This window comes from Corythoichthys intestinalis, chromosome 5 (assembly GCF_030265065.1).
Source record: "Corythoichthys intestinalis isolate RoL2023-P3 chromosome 5, ASM3026506v1, whole genome shotgun sequence".
In the NCBI taxonomy this organism is placed as follows: domain Eukaryota; kingdom Metazoa; phylum Chordata; class Actinopteri; order Syngnathiformes; family Syngnathidae; genus Corythoichthys; species Corythoichthys intestinalis.
In genome coordinates, this window is record NC_080399.1 from 30,826,385 (window position 1) to 30,842,127 (window position 15,743).

The following is a 15,743-nucleotide window of genomic DNA, read 5'->3' on the forward strand; positions in this document are numbered from 1 at the left end:
GACTTGCAGCCCAATGCCCCACTACCTAGCTCGAGGTTATATCAAATTTCTAAACCTGAGCAGGAGGCTATGAGAGATTATATAACCTCTTCCTTGGCAACTGGCCTAATTCGCCCTTCGTCCTCACCGTTGGGAGCGGGGTTTTTTTTCGTTGGCAAAAAAGATGGGGGTCTTCGGCCGTGCATTGACTACCGGGGCCTTAATGAGATTACTGTTAAAAACAAATATCCGCTGCCATTATTAGATTCGGCCTTCGCACCGTTAAAGTCAGCCACCATATATACCAAGTTAGACTTGCGCAGCGCTTACCACTTGGTTAGGATTCGGGATGGAGATGAGTGGAAAACCGCTTTCAAAACCCCGCTCGGACATTTTGAATACTTAGTCATGCCTTTTGGTCTGACCAATGCACCCGCTGTTTTCCAGAGCCTCATAAATGATGTGCTTCGTGACATGCTAAATGTCTTCTGTTTTGTTTATTTAGATGACATCTTAATATTTTCTAGAAACTTGCAGGAACACCGCCAACATGTCCGCATGGTCCTCCAAAGGCTTCTGGAAAATAGGCTGTTTGTCAAGGCCGAGAAGTGCGAGTTCCACCGCGGGTCAATGCAATTTCTTGGTTTCATCGTCGAAAAAGGGCAATTACGGCCTGACCCAGCCAAAATTCAGGCAGTTGCAGATTGGCCAACCCCCACTTCACGTAAGCAGTTACAAAGGTTCCTCGGGTTTGCCAATTTTTATAGGCGTTTTATCCGGAACTATAGTATGAGGGCCGAGCCCCTTACCAGGTTGACCTCTAATAAACGCCCGTTTGTGTGGTCCTCTGTGGCGGAAGCCGCTTTTGTAGGTCTTAAAAGGGCATTCACTAGCTCACCTGTCCTTGTTCACCCTGACTCAGATCTTCCTTTTGTGGTCGAGGTTGATGCGTCGAGTTCCGGAGTGGGGGCCATCCTATCCCAGAGGTCTGCAGTCGACCAGAGACTACACCCCTGCGCATTCTACTCCCGCCGCCTCACCCCCGCGGAGGCAAATTATGACGTCGGCAACAGGGAGCTGCTCGCTATAGTTCAGGCTTTACAGGAATGGAGGCACTGGTTGGAGGGGACGGAGGTGCCGTTCCAAATACTCACCGACCATAAGAATTTGGAGTACCTCCGGGCTGCCAAGCGCCTCAACACACGCCAGGCCCGTTGGGCGCTGTTCCTGACACGTTTCAACTATGTGATTACTTACCGTCCGGGATCACGCAACGGGAAGCCCGATGCCTTGTCAAGAATTCATGAACCGGTGGAGGAAATGTCTTCAGAGGAGCCTGTTGTTCCAGAGAACCTGATCATCGGCGCACTCCGATGGGAGGTTGAGCGGCTGGTGGAAGACTCTCTACGGGGTGTTAGGGTGCCCGGAGGCTGCCCTGCTGGCAAACTTTTTGTTCCGGACGCTCAGCGTGCAGGAGTGCTAAAGTGGGGGCACACCTCGAAGTTTGCCTGCCACCCGGGTGTGTCCCGCACTTTCTTCCTCATTTCCCAGAGGTTTTGGTGGCCGGGTATGCGAAAGGACGTCATGGACTACATTTCTGCGTGTTCCATCTGCGCTCGGGGCAAATCGGCCCATCAAGCTCCAGCAGGACTTCTGCGTCCGTTGCCTGTTCCATCTCGTCCTTGGTCCCATGTTGCACTCGATTTTATTACTGGCCTTCCACGCTCAAGGGGATATTCCGTCATCTTGACAGTGATTGACAGATTCTCCAAGATGGCGCACTTCGTCGCTCTCCCCAAGTTGCCTTCAGCTCTGGAGACCGCTGACCTGCTGGTAACACACGTTTTTCGAACCCATGGCATTCCGTCTGACCTAGTTTCTGACAGGGGACCCCAGTTTGTGTCTCGGGTTTGGAGAGCATTCTGCAAAGCTCTGGGGGCCACGTCAAGTATGTCTTCCGGCTACCACCCACAGTCCAACGGACAGACAGAACGGGTCAACCAGGAGCTGGAGGCTGCCCTCCGTTGCGTTTGCCAACTGCATCCGGCCTCCTGGGCCTCACACCTGCCTTGGGTGGAATATGCCCACAACACCCTCATTAGCTCAGCCACTGGGAGGTCGCCTTTTATGTCGGCATACGGGTTCCAACCACCACTGTTCCCTTCTCAGGAAGCCGAGATCGTCGTGCCGTCCGTCCAAGTGCACCTGCGGAGGGCCCATAGAGTCTGGAGGGACGCTAGGGCTGCACTAGTCCGCACTGCAGCCCGCAACCGCCTGATTGCTGACCGCCACAGAAGACCCGCTCCGGTCTATCGTCCGGGCCAGATGGTCTGGTTATCAACACGGGATTTGAACCTTGCTGGGACTTCCAAGAAGTTGGGCCCTAGGTTCGTGGGCCCTTTTGCTGTGGACTCTGTGGTGAACCCCGTCGCGGTCAGGCTACAGCTTCCCGGTTCAATGAAGATCCACCCAGTCTTCCACGTGTCTCTGCTCAAGCCGGTCTCCACTAGCCCCCTGAACCCTCCACCAGTGCCTCCTCCTGCCCCTCGCGTGGTTGACGGTGGGCCGGTATATACGGTGCGTACTATTCTCGATTCTAGGAGGCGGGGAAGGGGGGTGCAGTACCTGGTCGACTGGGAAGGTTATGGCCCTGAGGAGCGCCAATGGGTCCCCCGCTCCTGGATCCTCGATCCATCGCTTTTGCGGGATTTCCACTCCCTTCATCCCTCGAAACCAGGTGGTCCGCCAGGGGGCGTCCGTTGAGGGGGGGGTTCTGTCATATTTGTATGCCTTCTCAGTTGTTTTTTCTTTCCAGCATCTGATTCAGCTGGATGGGCGGGGCCGTGGCCGCACACCTGTGGCGCATTAGGAGCGCTCACTATTTAAGGACTCCTGTCACCGTCTGCGAGTGTCGGACTATTGCATATGCTTGTTCCTGCCTTGCTTACCGCTGTGTGCTCATCGTCATCCTCGGTGCCTTCCGACGTTCTTCGGTCGTGTTCTGGTTTGATCTTATTTACTTTTGTGCTCTTCTGGATTTTGTAGTTAGGATTTTGTACTCTGTTATATTCACGCCATCTTGGGTGCTCTTTTAGTTGTACTTGTTATATCCGCGTTTTCTAGCGTGCGTCCTAAGTTGTACTTGTTATATCCGCGTTTTCTAGCGTGCGTCCTAAGTTGTACTTGTTATATCCGCGTTTTCTAGCGTGCGTCCTAAGTTGTACTTGTTATATCCGCGTTTTCTAGCGTGCGCCCTAAGTTGTACTTGTTATATCCGCGTTTTCTAGCGTGCGCCCTTTGTTATACTAATTAAACACAAACATTTGCTCTATTGATCTCCTGGTCTGTGTTTTTTGGATCCACATTAACGGCTTGCCGTCATAACAGTTTAAAAGTTTACAATATGCGAGTGTATAATTTTTTTAAGTCTTTTTTTTTTTTTTTTTTTTAAGCTAAATATTAGACATCAATTAATGATTCTAAGATTAAAATGAGACATTTTGAATAATAAATACAATTACTTACCACCTTTTCATGGCTAGATTGAAACAAAAGCGGTTGCGAGACGTCTGTAAAAGGGTGTTTCCAGGGTAAAACGGACAAATTAAAAATAATTCGTGGACTTAATGTGTCATCAATCTGCTATGGCAGCATATGGACATATTGTATAAATACAGCAGTTTATTTTAAAGAGGGGTGCAAGAGCAGTAACTGATTTTTCAGCCTTGTCTGTGTTTTCCCGCCATATATATATACTATATGAACTGTATGTATTGATAACACTTCTTAATGACAGATGATGTCCAATCCATTCAAACTGGGAGGGTTTGGCAATGAATGATCACTGCTAACCCTCCCAGTTAAAATGGATTGGACATCTATATCAGTCAATGAGTTCGCAAAGGGCTCAAGTGTGGTCAACCTAATGGAAATGTTAAGAAGTCAGCTCAGTGCATGTGAGAGAATGTAGAAATATTTGATAGGTACAGGGACCGGAATGAAGCTAGGGAGGAAAAGAGACTGCAAGATTAGGCATGTAACATCATGATCAGGTAATAGAGAAGACTTCACCAACTTATATGGTAAAATTATATGAGGTTTTTCAGACCAGATTTATTGCATTTGGCAGTACTCCTTCTCTCAATACTTTAAAAAAAAAAAAAACTGTCTCAGTGAATGTGTACAGGCATTCATAGAACATGTTGATACATTGACTTTTTTATAAACGTGTGACTCACGTTTTATTAAAGTTTTAAGGTTATATCATATTTTAATTTTAGTAAAAATAACATTTGTTTTGAACTTCAAATTTCTAGCACATAGTTTCCACATTCACCTTGTATAGTTTACATTAAAAATCATTACCTACATTTAAATACTGTGTAAGTACTCATTCTCCCTATTGCCCATTATGCCAGCTGTCATGAAGAGCAGTTACAAAGGCATTCCACTTCTTTCTATTCATATAAGCTGTGTATTCTAGTCAGCTTCTGAACAGTCCCACCCGGTGCGATGGAGGGTCTTGAGTTCCCCTTCCACCGTTTGACGCCAAGTGATCTTGGGACGCCCTCATTTCCGTTTCCCCTCTGGGGTCCAGGTAAGGGCTGTCTAGGAGATGTTGTCATGTTCTCTTCTCATAACATGTCCTATCCAGCTCCATCCCTTTCGCATGATGATGGTCATAGGTGGGTACAGTAGCCAAAAATTGTACTTAAGTAAGAGTAGCGTTACTTCAAATTAATATTACCCAAGTAAAAATAGTCATTCAAAAATGTACTTAAGTACAAGTAAAAAGTATCTGGTGAAAAATACTCAAGTAATGAGCAACAGTGTGAGTAACTTCTTCCAATGTTTGTTTGTTTTTTAACAATTTCCTTTTCTCGGCACAAAGTTATCTACAGTGGGGCAAATAAGTATTTGGTCAGCCACTAATTATGCAAGTTCTCCCAATTGAAAATATTAGAGAGGCCTGTAATTGTCAACATGGGTAAACCTCAACCATGAGAGACAGAATGTGGAAAAAAAAAACAGAAAATCACATTGTTTGATTTTTAAAGAATTTATTTGCAAGTCATGGTGGAAAATAAGTATTTGGTCTATACCAAAAGTTCATCTCAATACTTTGTTATGTATCCTTTGTTGGCAATGACGGAGGCCAAATGTTTTCTGTAACTCTTCACAAGCTTTTCACACACTGTTGCTGGTATTTTGGCCCATTCCTCCATGCAGATCTCCTCTAGAGCAGTGGGGCTATCGTTGGGCAACACTGACTTTCAACTCCCTCCTAACCTTGTGGCGTCAAAATGATAACAAGAACGGGGAGCAAAAATCCCAGAACCACACGAGGGGACCTAGTGAATGACCAAATATTTATTTTCCACCATGATTTGCAAATAAACTATTTAAAAATCAAACAATATGATTTTCTGTTTTTTTTTTCCACATTCTGTCTCTCATGGTTGAGGTTTAGCCATGTTGACAATTACGGGCCTCTAATATTTTCAAGTGGGAGAACTTGCACAATTAGTGGTTGACTAAATACTTATTTGCCCCACTGTATATGGACGGTTATAATTATACTGTACACTAACCCATTACATAACCACATTAAGCTAAAGAAATACAAGAAAAAATTGAATTCCCATAAGAGAAAAAAAAATTACAGAAATGAAGCATCATTCATCCAAAGAGCATGAGTGTTCTCTACTGAGAAAATAGTTCCTAGTTTATAGTGAATAGTTCCTTCATAGTTCCTATTATGAAATTAAAAGGATCATATATCTGGTTTTCCGTGGTCAATCGGTGCCAAATTAAAACTGGGAGAGAGCTTAGAATCTGCGCTTTCGGGTCACGTTATGGAGAGCGCTCAATGTCAAATACACATTTTTTTACAGTGCTTTCAAGACACCATAGGATTGAACAGGCCGGCGTGATCATAGAACGGCAAGCTTAAGTCTGATTGGTAAATGGAGTCATGTGATTATTGTTGCGACGTCTCATTCGTGAAACTGGTAGAACTACTATTGGCGTCGCTGGCAAAAAAAAAAAAAAAAGTAAAATCATACATGGAGAATATAGAGGGAAAATGTAAAGACTAGTGTAGCTCAAAGTAGCAGAGTAAGAGTAGCGTTTCTTCTTCACAAATCTACTCAAGTAATAGTAAAAGGTATGGCTTAATAAAACTACTCTTAGAAGTAAATTTTTCTCAAAAATTTACTTAAGTAAATGTAACACATTACCACCCACCCCTGATAATGGTGCCCATACTGTCTTGGTTACAGCAGGTGAGAACATTTTGGTTGGAGAGTATCAGCTTGTCTTGTTCATTTTAATATGATAATAATAATGGTGTGATAATGTGTGGTTTTATTTCTATTTCTTAAATGACTGTTTCTAATTGTGTCTTATGCTGATTTTAATGCGATGTAATGTACTTTTTATTACCTAATGTCGAATTGTGATACAAATTAAAGATGCCGAACGATCGGGTCCGGTCACGTCATTTTCAAAGTATCGGAATCGGCAAAAAAATATCGGACATGCCTTTTTTTAATATATTTATATATTTTTAATTAAATCGTTTTCTATTTGTATTTAACATTCCAGACAAAAAAAAAAAAAAAAAAAAGACACTCATCCAAAGTCTTTAGTTTTGGCTTAAAGTAGGGCTATCAAATTTATCGCGTTAATGGCGGTAATTAATTTTTTTTAAATTAATCACGTAAAATTATTTAACGCAATTAACGCATGCGCTGCACGACCCACTCATGCATTCTCGCGTTCAATCTATAATGGCACCGCTTTACTTACATATGGGGCCGTAACATCAATGTCCTAATTGGCGTGTTTACCATGACAGGTATATATTTCTTGTTTCAACATTTGTATCTTAGTGAAGCTTTTACTAAACTCCTGACTTGTTTCGTAATTTGTCCTTCCTTTTAGCAACATGGGTTGGAGGAGGTTACATCATGGGGACTGCCGAAGCTGTTTATTCTCCAAATCGAGGTCTCGTCTGGGCTTCCGGCCCTCTTGCATATCTTGTGAATTTTCTAATCGGTATGTACCTGCAATATGAGGTTTTTGTGGGATATGGTCACTTTCACAGACAGGGCAAAGTTAAGACTCATGGCTGCACAGCTACTTTTAATTTGAAGGTCTCACGTTTTGATAGGAGGTGTGTTGTGTGATTTTTTTTTTTGCTGAGCAGACAAAGAGCTTTATTGCCTTGAGTTAAAAAAGCTTGCTTTGTGGAGCATGGCTTGGAGGGACAGGATGTTTTGACTGTGGATTGTACAGAAAGTGGGACGACATTTTGATGGGAAAAAAAAAAAACTGTATAAAAGTTATTCTGTGAATTAACAAATTGAGACAAAGCTCTTTAGTGAAGTCTTTGCTGTTTACACGTTAACATTTTTTTTTACCATAGAATGTATGTTTTGTGCTTTTCAAGGAGGATTGCTTATTGCAAAACCAATGAGGTCCAAACGCTACCTGACCATGTTGGACCCGTTTCAGCATCGCTATGGCCAGTTGTTCAGTACAGCAATATTACTTCCTGCTTTGATCAGTGATATTTTGTGGGTTGCCTGCATTCTTGCTGCTCTAGGTTAATTATTGTATTTTTAAGTATACAGCGGTACCTCTGCATATGAAGTTAATTCGTTCCAGGACCTTGTTTGTAAGTCGAAATGGTCGTATGTCGAGCAGGATTTTCCCATAAGAATACATTATAATTCCATTAATTCGTTCCACAGCCAGAAAACCTACACTAAATTCTTAATAAATACTGATGTTACTATTGCAAATATCAATTACAAAGAGCAAAACAAATGAATTACTGATAAAAATTGGAATAATAATATCATAATTGTAATAATAATACCTTTAATAATGTAACAAACCGGGTTCTAATGTGCCGGATGCTTTTTGCTGTACCTGAACGCACGGCATGGCTGACTTGACGGAGTGAGCCTTTTCACTTTCGTTTTGTTTACTTTTGCTGCGGGGGACACAAGGCACAAGTTGATGGAATAAATGATGAGAAACCGGACGAAGCTGGCAATTTCTTTGGCGATGTTACCACAATACTAATGCCACCTTAACTTATAAAGACTGGCGAACGGAGGAACACTGCCGAGATAGTACAGTCTACGGCTGTGTTGTTGAGCCATATCACAGATGTGCACTCCACGCTCAAAATTTTCTATTATATCTAGAGCTGAAACGAATACTCGAGCAACTCGAGTAACTCGAGTTTAAAAACTGATCCGAGTAATTTTATTCACCTCGAGTAATCGTTTATTTTGACAGCTCTAAGCATCACGTTTTGCTCGGACTACTTTTAATGCGGGACAACGCGCTGATGTCACGTGCGTAGAGGAAGAAGCAAAAAAAAAAAAAAAACTTACATCAGCCGACAGCCGCAACAAACAACGCCGACGTTGCTAAATACTAGCCCGCACGATGCTAGTTGATAGGTAGGTAGCGTCTGATGAGTCTCATAGAGATCACATGTATGTTGAACTAGATGCAAAGTGACAGACTCGGCCACGTCTGGGCAGCGTTAGTAAACAGTCGCCATCTTAAAGCAGTAGAGCGCTAAGCGCTAATAAAGAGCGCTAAGCGCTAATACATAAGATTAACGTTTAGCTCACGTAACGTTAGCCCAGCGGAGGGCTGGGTTTCTATTAATTATGACCACTGTCGATGCGTGGCTAACGTGTCTTACATACAGGCTTTAACATAACATAGCGTTGTGGAGTGATGAGGGTGTAAAATAAAAACTCAACAATGCTAACTATCAATTTTAGCTCAGTAGTCATTACTGGATAAAACACCAAGTAGCACTGGTCCCTAATGTGCTCCAATACAGCCTGTATCATACATTTATTTTGAACACTGCAAAAACTCAAAATCCTATCAGGACTTACAGTTTAGACTAACTTAAAACTTAACTAGAACTTAAAAATGGCTTGACACAAATAGAAATTCAATTGAACACGTGGTAAAAAAAATCCTAGCTTTTAAGTGATGTGTGTTATCAAGCGTAACGGCATTTTTAGGTATATATACATTTTTAGGTATATTATATATATATATATATATATTAGGGCTGTCAAACGATTAAAATTTTTAATCGAGTTAATTACAGCTTAAAAATTAATTAATCGTAATTAATCGCAATTAATCGCAATTCAAACCATCTATAAAATATGCCATATTTTTCTGTAAATTATATACATATTCTGTAAAATAATTTGTTGGAATGGAAAGATAAGACACAAGATGGATATATACATTCAACCTACGGTACATAAGGACTGTAGTGGGCATTTCACTCGACTGTCATTTAAATCTGTCTATGCTGTCCTCACACCGAAGCGTCTACTTTTTCCAAAGCTAGACAGCTAGTGAATGACGCCATAATAATAAGACTTCTTCCTTTTTCATCTGATTTATTAATAAAATGGCCTCAAACCATTGTCCTCTTTAGACCGTCGTAAAACTACAAAAAAAAAAAAGTACACAAGCATTGCATTAGCAACAACGTTAGCTTAGCCCGCTATATAGGTTCACTAAACATAAACAAAAAGGGTCTCATACAAAAAATATAACATTTCGCTTACTAACATAATATGTACATTATTTAAAACAACCATACTTACGGACAAATCTTGTCCAAGGATCATACAAGCACAACATTACAACGTAGGCGTCAGCCCGAGACGTCGTGCAGCCATATTGAACTGGCAAGACAACAATAAACCATGTCGCAAAGCGACCACAAGAGTTCGCTGTTACACAGCACAAAAGGCTTGCTGTAAAAATTACCAAAAGGCAGAATACTGTCTGAGCGGGACATGTGCGTTAATTGCGTCAAATATTTTAACGTGATTAATTTCAAAAATTAATTACCGCACGTTAACGCGATAATTTTGACAGCCCTAATATATATATATATATATATATATATATATATATATATATTTTTTTTTAATAAGATCTAATGTTTTTTTGAGTGAAAACAGTGAATTAGTCTTTTTTTTTTTTAATTCTAGTTACATCTGAGATGCAATTGTTGGCTGTTTTCTACAATATACATCGAAAATAAAGACATTGATTGACTGAAAATGGTTCAAGATTAGATGAAATTTCTTGTTTTCTCATGTATATTTATAATTGCTGTTCACCTAAAAATATATTTGTTTTATCCGATTACTCGATTAATCGATAGAATTTTCAGTCGATTACTCGATTGCTAAAATATTCGATAGCTGCAGCCCTAATTATATCCATCATATCCATCTGCATGTCAATGGTAAGGATCACCTTTTTCCTTTTTTTCCACCACCTGCACTAACATTGGTAGAACCCATATTGATTTCTCTCATAAGAAAATATGCCGTGCGTCTGTCTTGCGGGTAAACAAAGACTGCGGTGCCGTCATAGATCGTCGTATTTAGAACATGTCGTCGGATGTAGAAACAAATGGCGTGTCAAATTTTTCTGTCGGATGTCGAAAAGCTCGTGTGTCGAAGCGATCGTATGTCAAGGTACCACTGTATATTTTAAGTATATTTGTTTTTCTCCCTTAAACAGTCATTTATTTATTTTGCGTGTGACCTGCAGGGGCAACGATGAGCATTATCCTTGATCTGTCATCCACAATCTCCATTCTGATTTCTGCGGTTGTCTCCATCATCTATAATTCTACACTGTTTTAGGAGGCCTCTACGCGGTTGCTTACACTGACATCATCCAGCTGTCCTTCATATTTGTCAGTCTGGTGAGCTTTCAAAAAAATAGTGAACAAAGCTCACAGGATTCTAGTCGCTCCATATGTGAATGTCCAAATACTAATTGGTTATAACATTTTTAATTTGACTAACTAGTGTTTGTATTGTTTTAGTGGCTCTGTGTTCCCTTTATGATTCTCAGTCCAGTGGTGACTGACATCTCGCAAACAGCACATTTCAACCTGTCGAGTGTCCACTCATGGATTGGAGAGGTCAAGCTTGAGGATTCTGGAAAATGGGCAGATGACTTCTTTATATTGGTCAGATATTTTACTTAAAATCCTTTATTGTTAATATTACGATGGAGATGATCAATTTTGTTGATATTTTAGAAAATTGCCAAACTCACAAGAGTGACACTTGTGAATGATGTAGGCTTTAGGAGGACTCGCTCATCAGTCTTTCCATCAGAGGATCCTTGCCGCGGCCTCCTCATCCAAGGCTCAGTTTATCTGCTTCACTTCTGCCGGTTTTGTTTTCATTATGGGAATCCCCTCAGTGATCATTGGAGCTGTGGCTGCTTCTGCAGGTTATGAACACACACTACACTGACATGCTGTTTGCCCTCATTATGGTAGAAGTAAAGAAGTAAACTGCTGGACAAAAACTCAAACTTCGATGGTTTGGCCTACCAGGGAAACATCCTCATTGACACATTCCTGTTTATGATTAAAGTGACATCTCACTTTGTCGATAACATGTTGACGTTGAATATTTTAGAAGATTCTGGTGGTTATGTCTTTCAATCAATTGTTTTGTCTTTTGTAAGATTGAATTTAATCAGTCACAATCGCAAGTTCATTCATTTTTATGATCTTCCTGAGTATAAGAATGTATAGTTTAGTTTATTCACATCATCAAAGGAATGCATGCCAGTACATGATATATACAACAAATACACAATGTATACAGTCAGATGTAAAAAGGTGAAACACTATTTAAAACAAGCCAAAAGGCGGTTCAGTTTCCCATAGATATAGAATATTAGCCAAATACAGTGGTACCTCTACATACGATTGCTTCGACACACGATCTTTACGACAACCGACGTAAAAGTTGACTCACCATTTGTTTCTACATCTCAAGACATGCTCTAAATACGATGATCTATGACAGCACCGCAGTTTCTTTTTTTTCCCGCAAGACGAACTCATAGCAGATTTTCTTGTGAGAGAAATCAACATGGGTTCGAACAATGTTACTGCAGGTGGTGAAAAAAAAAGGGAAAAAAGGTGGGGAAAAAAACATAAGTTACTTGATAAAATCCAACACATAGAACAGATACAGTGCTCTCCATAATTATTGGATTTATAATAATTATGTGTTTTTTAGCTTCTAATATATATATTTTTTTCTAAATAGTATGGGACCTTAATGGAAAAAAAAGAGAAAAATCCAACTTTCTATACAAGTGCATTTATTCAGTGGAGAAAAAATCCCACATAAAGAAATAATTATTTGACATCAAATAATGTGTGTCACAATTATTAGCACCCCTGGTGTTAATACTTTGTACAACCCCTTTTTGCCAACAAAACAGCACTTAATCTCCTATAATGTTTCACAAGAAGGGAAAAGACAGAAAAAGGGATCTTCAGCCATTCCTCTTTGCAGAATCTCTCTAAATCATCCAGAGACCTGGGTCCTCTCCTCTGTACTCTCCTCTTCAGCTCACCCCACAGGGTTGAGGTCTGGGGACTGAGATGGCCATGGGAGGAGCTTGATTTGGGGTCTGGTGAACCATTTCTGTGTAGATTTGGCCATATGTTTAGGGTCATTGTCTTGCTGAAAGACCCAGTGACGACCCATCTTCGGCTTTCGGGCAGAGGGCAACAGATTTTGATTTAAAATGTTCTGGTATTTCAAAGCATTCATGATGCCATGCACCCTAACAAGGTTCACAGGGCCTTTGGAAGTGAAAAAGCCCCACAGCATCACTGACCCACCCCCATACTTCACAGTATGTGTGCTTTTCTTTGTCTGCGCAAATACGTTGTCCTTCATGTCTACTAGCTGCTCTACGCTTCCTGCGCCAAAATAAAAGCATGCAACACAAAACAAAAGTCAACATTATAATCAAATACATTTCGCCAAAGGGCAGAAGTCATATTAATAATATGAAGTAAAACATAAGATACTGTGAGGTACAATGAGGCTCTGTTTGCGCGATTAAAAACAAAAACAGAAAAAACGACTGGAGACAAAAAGGCGGACAGACTCCGACATCTTAAAGTCGAAATCACGTTAATTGGGTACGTCGTAACCCGGGGACTATCAGTATCGCAATGGTAATTTTTTCCAATATTGTTCAGGCCTAATTTAGATTTTTTTTTGGGGTACTTTTTAAGGGTTAAAAAGTAACAAAATAATCTAGAAATACAATGACATTGCCAAAAGATACAGAAAATATTAGAGATGCACGATAATATCGGTCACCGATAATTATCGGCCGGTAATGGCAATTATGACGTCACACAGATAATCCAGATAAAACGAAATTCAACCGATAATGCAATCCGATAATTATATCCTTGATTTAGCCTCCATATGTGCGCAATCAACAGTTTTGTCCAATTCTGCTAGTTTTAAGGAGGTGTTTTTGCAGTGTAGTAATGTGATATATGTTAGGAATGGCTTACTTTTAAAGGCATTTTTGTGCAACTTGCGTGTTTACTCTCGAAGTAATTGTTGCCAAAAGCTTACCAATTCACAATGTCATTGCCATTGTTTAGATGTTGGAATTTACTACTTGTTCACATTTGATGTGGAAAGAAATAGCACTAAATTACATTTTTGCGCAGTAACATTTGATCTTTGTATACTTTAAAATTTTACATACACATTTGAATAGAATTATCGGCGTGACATTATTGGTTATCGGGTGGAAGGGGCAGGAAATTATCGGTTATCGATATCGGTTGAAAAGTGTATTATCGTGCATCACTAGAAAATATATACTGTATGTTTTATACTCCGCGATACTTCCTGTAGAAGCGAAAGACGAAGTAAAAGAAAGTAATAAGTACAGTACAGTACTGTAGCATGTTTAGAACTTTTGTTAAAATTAATAAATAAATAAATAAATAAAATAAAAAAAGCTCTTTTTTTCAATATCCGATCGGGACTCTATCGGCAGATTCTCAAAATCAGGTGACTCGGACTCGAGTGCAAAAATATGTGATCGGGACATCCTTATTTTACATTTTAGTCTTCGTTTTTTTTCCCCAGTCGTTAGATTTTTATTCCAGGTGGTACTGTATACAGTATCTTGCTTGAACCATCAATTACCAAGTTTATAGGAAATTACACAACAATCACCGCCATCATTTATTTCTCTTTCTGGCTCTGTGTGTGCCTTCTACACTCTATCTCCTATTTTAAGACTGGAACCAGACAGAATATGGTCTACCGCCACCTTATGAGCGCGGGGAATGTTCTGCCACTAGCGCTGTCTTACATCACACCAACCTGGGTGTCAGTGTTGGGCATCGGCGCTATCGCAGCAGCGGTGATGTCCTCCATGGATTCTGCATTGCTGTCGTCGGCGTCCATGTTTACTCAGAACATATACAAGACGACTTTAAGGAGGCAGGTGTGTAAGTTTGAAACTGAATTTGTGAGAGAGAGACACACACAACACAACTTTTGTGTTCTTTCAGGCATCCGACAGAGAGCTGCAGTGGGTAATCAGGATTAGTGTGCTTCTGGTGGGCCTGGCCGGAACGGGACTAGCCTTCAACAAGAGTAGCATAATTGCACTCTGGCTTCTTGCTACAGATCTACTCTACTGCGTTGTGACCCCGCAGCTCCTCTGCGTAGTGCACCTTCCCTTTGCCAATTTCTATGGAGCTATCAGTGGTTACATAGTCGCTCTGTTGCTGCGCGGCCTGAGCGGTGAGCCGGCGCTCGGCATCCCTCCTTTGCTCCTCTACCCAGGATGGAGGGAGGAGGACGGTGTCATCACACAGTACTTTCCCTTCAGGTCTGTGAATGCCCTCATTTCACTGATAACTATTGCTTTTATGTCCTGGTTGGTCCAGTTGGGCTTCGGTCAAAAGGTTATTCCTCTGTCCTGGGATGTGATGGATGTGTTCAAAGAGAAAAAGGAAGCAGAAGGTAAAGAGGAAAAGGACTCTGTCTTTAATACAGCATTGTAGGAACACCATCTGTAATTTACATCTCGCAGCAATGGACATGGTCCCAATTAAGACACATGCAGCATGATGATCTTTGATGGAGTGGGTAATTACTAACTTTCAGAGGTGGATGAAGTAGCCAAAAATTGTACTCAAGTAAGAGTCGCATTACTTCAAAATAATATTACTGGAGTAAGAGTAAAAGTAGTCATTCAAAAAATGTACTTAAGTAAAGAATACTAAAGTAATGAGTAACATTGTGAGTAACTGCTATTTTTTTATTGATTTTTTTTTTTTTTTTTTTTTTTTTTTTTTTTTTTTTAAACAATGGTATTTTTTTTCTTTTAGGACAAACTTATGGAAACAAACTGTTGTTATAATGATACTGCACAATCACCCATTACATAACCACATTAAGCCAAAGAAATACAAAAAAAAAATTTGAATTCCGGCAAGAGAACGAAATGACAGAAATGAAGCATTATTCGTCCAAAGAGCATGAGTGCCCTGCCCTCTAGTGGGGAAAATAGTTCCTAGTTTGAATAGTGAATACTGTAGTTCCCTCATAGTTCCTATTATGAAATTAAAAGGATCATATCTCCGGTTTTCTGTGGACAATCGGTGCCAAATAAAAACTGGGAGAGAGGTTTAAATCCGCGCTATTGAGTCATGTTGAGGGCCATGCTCTATGTCAAATACTTCATTTTTTATGATGCTTTAAAGACGCCACGTGATTGAACAAGCTGGCGTGATCATAGAACGGCAAGCTTGCGTCTGATTAGTGCATTGGAGTCATGTGATTATTGTTGCGATATGTCATCGGTGAAAT

At 40.6% G+C, this 15,743-nt stretch overlaps 1 pseudogene; it reads left to right on the forward strand.

The window, feature by feature from the left end:
- Positions 1-4,329: 4,329 nt before the first annotated feature.
- Positions 4,330-15,140, forward strand: LOC130916342 (high affinity choline transporter 1-like; annotated as a pseudogene).
- Positions 15,141-15,743: the final 603 nt, after the last annotated feature.